This window comes from Oncorhynchus gorbuscha, linkage group LG20, assembly GCF_021184085.1.
Source record: "Oncorhynchus gorbuscha isolate QuinsamMale2020 ecotype Even-year linkage group LG20, OgorEven_v1.0, whole genome shotgun sequence".
Taxonomy (NCBI): domain Eukaryota; kingdom Metazoa; phylum Chordata; class Actinopteri; order Salmoniformes; family Salmonidae; genus Oncorhynchus; species Oncorhynchus gorbuscha.
In genome coordinates this window covers 38,571,649-38,579,148 of record NC_060192.1, presented here as the reverse complement: position 1 = coordinate 38,579,148, position 7,500 = coordinate 38,571,649, and the positions used below count along the sequence as shown (strand labels likewise).

The 7,500-nt window shown below is 45.8% G+C and overlaps 1 pseudogene; it reads right to left on the bottom strand.

The window, feature by feature from the left end:
- Nucleotides 1-7,500, bottom strand: part of LOC124007475 — a 240,094-nt pseudogene that overhangs the window by 58,170 nt on the left and 174,424 nt on the right.

Below are 7,500 nucleotides of genomic sequence, written 5' to 3'. Positions count from 1 at the left end.
TACCATAATCCCCACCACCACCACGGGGCACCTGCTCGCCCACACGACGCCATCAGCCCCGTACAATTCTGCCTGCACATACTGTACCATAATCCCCACCACCACCACGGGGCACCTGCTCGCCCACACGACGCCATCAGCCCAGTACAATTGAAACTGGGATTAATTTGTGAAGAGCACACTTCTTCTCCGGCGTGTCGGTAACCATCGAAGGTGAGCATTTGCCCACGGATGTCAGTTACGACGCTGAACTGCACTCAGGTCAAGACCCTGGTGAGGACAACGAGCACACAGATGAGCTTCGCTGAGACGATTTCTGACAGTTTGTTCAGAAATTCTTTGGTTTTGCAAACCCACAGCTTCATCAACGATCCCGCAGATGAGTAAGCCGGATGTGGAGTTCCTGGGCTGGCGTCATTAGGTCTGTGGTTGTGAGGCCGGTTGGATATACTGCCACATTCTCTGAATTGACATTGGAGGCATCTTATGGCAGAGAAATTAACATTCAATTCTCTGGCAACAGCTCTGGTGGACATTCCTGCAGTCAGTACGCCAATTGCATTCTCCTTCAAAACTTGAGACATCCGTGGCATTGTGCTGTGTGACAAAACTGAACATTTTAGATTGGCCATTTATTGTCCCCAGCACAAGGTGCACCTGTGTAATGATCATGCCATTTAATCAGCATCGTGATATGCCACACCTGTAAGGTGGACGGATTATCTCGGCAAAGGAAAAATGGGGATGTAAACACTTTTGTTCAGGGGGCGGCAGGGTAGCCTAGTGGTTAAAGTGTTGGACTAGTAACCCCAAGGTTGCAAGTTCAAATCCCCAAGCTGACATGGTACAAATCTCTCGTTCTGCCCCTGAACAGGGCAGTTAACCCACTTTTCCTAGGCCGTCATTGAAAATAAGAATTTGTTCTTAACTGACTTGCCTAGTAAAATAAAAAAATTCAAGAGAAATAAGTTTTTTGTACGTATGGAACATTCCTGGACTTTTTATTTAAGCTCAAACATGGGAACAACACTTTACATGTTTATGTAATATGGCTGCCTTGATTCAGGCTCCTCTACAAGTATTTCACCCGCGGTAACATCTGCTACAAATGTGTATGCGACCAATAAAATGTTATTTGATTTAAGGATTACAAATCTTACTTCACTTACAACCAGGCCAAATTACTTTACTCTCTGTTAAGATTGGGTCTTGCAGCCCATCAGACCCTGTCAGATGTGTTCCCTGACACAGTCAGACTACCCTTTCAGATGTGTTCCCACGGTCAGACTACCCTTTCAGATGTGTTCCTTGACAGTCAGACTACCCTTTCAGATGTGTTCCCTGACAGTCAGACTACCCTTTCAGATGTGTTCCCTGACACGGTCAGACTACCCTTTCAGATGTGTTCCCTGACAGTCAGACTACCTTTTCAGATGTGTTCCCTGACAGTCAGACTACCCTTTCAGATGTGTTCCCTGACAGTCAGACTACCCTTTCAGATGTGTTCCCTGACAGTCAGACTACCCTTTCAGATGTGTTCCCTGACACAGTCAGACTACCCTTTCAGATGTGTTCCCTGACACGGTCAGACTACCCTTTCAGATGTGTTCCCTGACAGTCAGACTACCCTTTCAGATGTGTTCCCTGACACGGTCAGACTACCCTTTCAGATGTGTTCCCTGACAGTCAGACTACCCTTTCAGATGTGTTCCCTGACACGGTCAGACTACCCTTTCAGATGTGTTCCCTGACAGTCAGACTACCCTTTCAGATGTGTTCCTGACAGTCAGACTACCCTTTCAGATGTGTTCCCTGACACAGTCAGACTACCCTTTCAGATGTGTTCCCTGACAGTCAGACTACCCTTTCAGATGTGTTCCCTGACACAGTCAGACTACCCTTTCAGATGTGTTCCCTGACAGTCAGACTACCCTTTCAGATGTGTTCCCTGACACGGTCAGACTACCCTTTCAGATGTGTTCCCTGACAGTCAGACTACCCTTTCAGATGTGTTCCCTGACACAGTCAGACTACCCTTTCAGATGTGTTCCCTGACAGTCAGACTACCCTTTCAGATGTGTTCCCTGACACAGTCAGACTACCCTTTCAGATGTGTTCCCTGACACAGTCAGACTACCCTTTCAGATGTGTTCCCTGACACGGTCAGACTACCCTTTCAGATGTGTTCCCTGACACAGTCAGACTACCCTTTCAGATGTGTTCCCTGACAGTCAGACTACCCTTTCAGATGTGTTCCCTGACACAGTCAGACTACCCTTTCAGATGTGTTCCCTGACACAGTCAGACTACCCTTTCAGATGTGTTCCCTGACAGTCAGACTACCCTTTCAGATGTGTTCCCTGACACAGTCAGACTACCCTTTCAGATGTGTTCCCTGACAGTCAGACTACCCTTTCAGATGTGTTCCCTGACAGTCAGACTACCCTTTCAGATGTGTTCCCTGACACAGTCAGACTACCCTTTCAGATGTGTTCCCTGACACGGTCAGACTACCCTTTCAGATGTGTTCCCTGACAGTCAGACTACCCTTTCAGATGTGTTCCCTGACACGGTCAGACTACCCTTTCAGATGTGTTCCCTGACAGTCAGACTACCCTTTCAGATGTGTTCCCTGACACGGTCAGACTACACTTTCAGATGTGTTCCCTGACAGTCAGACTACCCTTTCAGATGTGTTCCCTGACAGTCAGACTACCCTTTCAGATGTGTTCCCTGACACAGTCAGACTACCCTTTCAGATGTGTTCCCTGACAGTCAGACTACCCTTTCAGATGTGTTCCCTGACACAGTCAGACTACCCTTTCAGATGTGTTCCCTGACAGTCAGACTACCCTTTCAGATGTGTTCCCTGACACGGTCAGACTACCCTTTCAGATGTGTTCCCTGACAGTCAGACTACCCTTTCAGATGTGTTCCCTGACACAGTCAGACTACCCTTTCAGATGTGTTCCCTGACAGTCAGACTACCCTTTCAGATGTGTTCCCTGACACAGTCAGACTACCCTTTCAGATGTGTTCCCTGACACAGTCAGACTACCCTTTCAGATGTGTTCCCTGACACGGTCAGACTACCCTTTCAAATGTGTTCCCTGACACAGTCAGACTACCCTTTCAGATGTGTTCCCTGACAGTCAGACTACCCTTTCAGATGTGTTCCCTGACACAGTCAGACTACCCTTTCAGATGTGTTCCCTGACACAGTCAGACTACCCTTTCAGATGTGTTCCCTGACAGTCAGACTACCCTTTCAGATGTGTTCCCTGACACAGTCAGACTACCCTTTCAGATGTGTTCCCTGACAGTCAGACTACCCTTTCAGATGTGTTCCCTGACACGGTCAGACTACCCTTTCAGATGTGTTCCCTGACAGTCAGACTACCCTTTCAGATGTGTTCCCTGACACGGTCAGACTACCCTTTCAGATGTGTTCCCTGACAGTCAGACTACCCTTTCAGATGTGTTCCCTGACAGTCAGACTACCCTTTCAGATGTGTTCCCTGACAGTCAGACTACCCTTTCAGATGTGTTCCCTGACAGTCAGACTACCCTTTCAGATGTGTTCTCTGACAGTCAGACTACCCTTTCAGATGTGTTCCCTGACAGTCAGACTACCCTTTCAGATGTGTTCCCTGACAGTCAGACTACCCTTTCAGATGTGTTCCCTGACAGTCAGACTACCCTTTCAGATGTGTTCCCTGACAGTCAGACTACCCTTTCAGATGTGTTCCCTGACAGTCAGACTACCCTTTCAGATGTGTTCCCTGACAGTCAGACTACCCTTTCAGATGTGTTCCCTGACAGTCAGACTACCCTTTCAGATGTGTTCCCTGACAGTCAGACTACCCTTTCAGATGTGTTCCCTGACAGTCAGACTACCCTTTCAGATGTGTTCCCTGACAGTCAGACTACCCTTTCAGATGTGTTCCCTGACAGTCAGACTACCCTTTCAGATGTGTTCCCTGACAGTCAGACTACCCTTTCAGATGTGTTCCCTGACAGTCAGACTACCCTTTCAGATGTGTTCCCTGACAGTCAGACTACCCTTTCAGATGTGTTCCCTGACAGTCAGACTACCCTGTCAGATGTGTTCCCTGACAGTCAGACTACCCTTTCAGATGTGTTCCCTGACAGTCAGACTACCCTTTCAGATGTGTTCCCTGACAGTCAGACTACCCTTTCAGATGTGTTCCCTGACAGTCAGACTACCCTTTCAGATGTGTTCCCTGACACAGTCAGACTACCCTTTCAGATGTGTTCCCTGACAGTCAGACTACCCTTTCAGATGTGTTCCCTGACACAGTCAGACTACCCTTTCAGATGTGTTCCCTGACAGTCAGACTACCCTTTCAGATGTGTTCCCTGACAGTCAGACTACCCTGTCAGATGTGTTCCCTGTGTGTTCTCTGTCTGCTCGTGGAGGTAATGGGAAAACATGCTGAATTTCAGGGACATAGACTGACTATTGGGGACATAGACTGACTATTGGGGACATAGACTGACTATTGGGGACATAGACCGACTATTGGGGAAATAGACTGACTCTTGGGGACATAGACTGACTTGGGGAAATAGACTGACTCTTGGGGACATAGACCGACTCTTGGGGACATAGACTGACTGTTGGGGACATAGACTGACTATTGGGGAAATAGACTGACTCTTGGGGACATAGACTGACTTGGGGAAATAGACTGACTCTTGGGGACATAGACCGACTCTTGGGGACATAGACTGACTGTTGGGGACATAGACTGACTATTGGGGACATAGACTGACTATTGGGGACATAGACTGACTATTGGGGAAATAGACTGACTATTGGGGACATATACCGACTCTTGGGGACATAGACTGACTGTTGGGGACATAGACTGACTATTGGGGAAATAGACTGACTCTTGGGGACATAGACCGACTCTTGGGGACATAGACTGACTGTTGGGGACATAGACTGACTCTTGGGGACATAGACTGACTATTGGGGACTGACTTACGGTGACACAGACAATGGGGTAGCCAGCAGGAGGGTGGAGGTCCTGCGCTGTCTTGCTGACGTCGTCATATTGCAGCAGAGACACCACTTGAGGCGGGGAGGGGAAGGTGACGCGTTGACCACACCGTTGGTCTCCTCAATGGACACGACGGCCTTAGTCATCTGACACAACACACAGGGGGGTTTGCATGAGTTATATTGACTGAGTTAGATTGACTTTTGTATGAAGTTCACTTTGATTGACTTAGTTTGTAAGAGTTAGATTGACTTAGTTTGTAAGAGTTAGATTGACATAGTTTGTAAGAGTTAGAGTGACTTAGTTTGTAAGAGTTAGATTGACTTAGTTTGTAAGAGTTAGATTGACATAGTTTGTAAGAGTTAGAGTGACTTAGTTTGTAAGAGTTAGAGTGACTTAGTTTGTAAGAGTTAGATTGACTTAGTTTGTAAGAGTTAGATTGACTTAGTTTGTAAGAGTTAGATTGACTTAGTTTGTAAGATTTAGATTGACATAGTTTGTAAGAGTTAGAGTGACTTAGTTTGTAAGAGTTAGATTGACATAGTTTGTAAGAGTTAGAGTGACTTAGTTTGTAAGAGTTAGATTGACTTAGTTTGTAAGAGTTAGATTGACATAGTTTGTAAGAGTTAGAGTGACTTAGTTTGTAAGAGTTAGATTGACTTAGTTTGTAAGAGTTAGATTGACATAGTTTGTAAGAGTTAGAGTGACTTAGTTTGTAAGAGTTAGATTGACATAGTTTGTAAGAGTTAGATTGACATAGTTTGTAAGAGTTAGATTGACATAGTTTGTAAGAGTTAGATTGACATAGTTTGTAAGAGTTAGAGTGACTTAGTTTGTAAGAGTTAGATTGACTTAGTTTGTAAGAGTTAGATTGACATAGTTTGTAAGAGTTAGATTGACATAGTTTGTAAGAGTTAGAGTGACTTAGTTTGTAAGAGTTAGATTGACATAGTTTGTAAGAGTTAGAGTGACTTAGTTTGTAAGAGTTAGATTGACATAGTTTGTAAGAGTTAGAGTGACTTAGTTTGTAAGAGTTAGATTGACATAGTTTGTAAGAGTTAGATTGACATAGTTTGTAAGAGTTAGATTGACATAGTTTGTAAGAGTTAGAGTGACTTAGTTTGTAAGAGTTAGATTGACTTAGTTTGTAAGAGTTAGAGTGACTTAGTTTGTAAGAGTTAGATTGACTTAGTTTGTACTACCATGTGTTAAACTGCCCTGTTGAACCAAAGCCATTAGATCTCAACCGCAAGAAACATATTGATTGATTGGTGTGCAGTGAGAGTGTTCAGGTGTGTTTGATTGATTCTGACAGCTCCTCCTCACCTGCGTTTCGGCCACCATGTTGTCGTCAGGTTTCAGGTGAACGGTGAAGGCTTCTGTCATCTCTCTGATTCCGTCATGCAGCACCTCCACCTCTACAACGTGCTCCGTCTGCCCATGCTTAAACTTAACATCTGCAAACACACGCACACACACACACACACACACACGCATGCACACACACACACACACACGCATACACACACGCACACGCACGCACGCGCGCACGCACGCACACACGCACAAGCATACACACACACACACAGACACACACGCACACACACACACGCACACACACACACACACACACACACACACACACACACACACACACACACACACACACACACACACACACACACACACACACACACACACACACACACACACACACACACACACACACACACACACACACACACACACACACACACACACACACACACACACACACACACATTACAGTCTGTAGTTATTTTTCATCTTTTACATTCCAACTCTTTCTATGCCATTTCTGTTTTTCCCTGGCTGGAACTATAGGATCTCAGTCCTTACCCTCTGAGACAGGGTGGTAGTCCTCTCCTGAGGTAGCTGACCCGTCCTTGGTGTGAACTCGGACCACTGACAACTTGGAGGTGTCGCCCAATCGCAGCACTGGAATCTTCACCGAGGAAACAGAGCCTGCCTCCTTGGGCTCACTCACACTGAACTCGGTCTCTCCAAACTTGATGATAGACTCTGGAGAGGAGTCAGAGGGAGGTTGGGGGGGGTCAGAAGTTTTAGGAGGGAGAGAGAGAGGAGGGAATACAAGAGGGGGCGGGAGGCAATGTGTACGTGTATAGCCCTAGTTACATCAGTGAATCATTATGACAGTAAAACACTGAACGTAACAACGTGATAATGAGTCATTATGTTAAATTACTGTCATTATTTCCCAACACAAGATATAAGTAATGATAATGTAGGAGATTACACGGAATTATAAATACAAATAAATTAATAGACAAACCATGTGTTCGTTGCAACGAGAGCTGTTGAATAATTATCCTTGAAGTGGAGTTTCTTCCCTTTGTTCTTTTTCCCACGTTCCTTCCTCCCATCCATACCTCCCTCCCTCCCTCCCATCCATACCTTCCTCCCATCTATA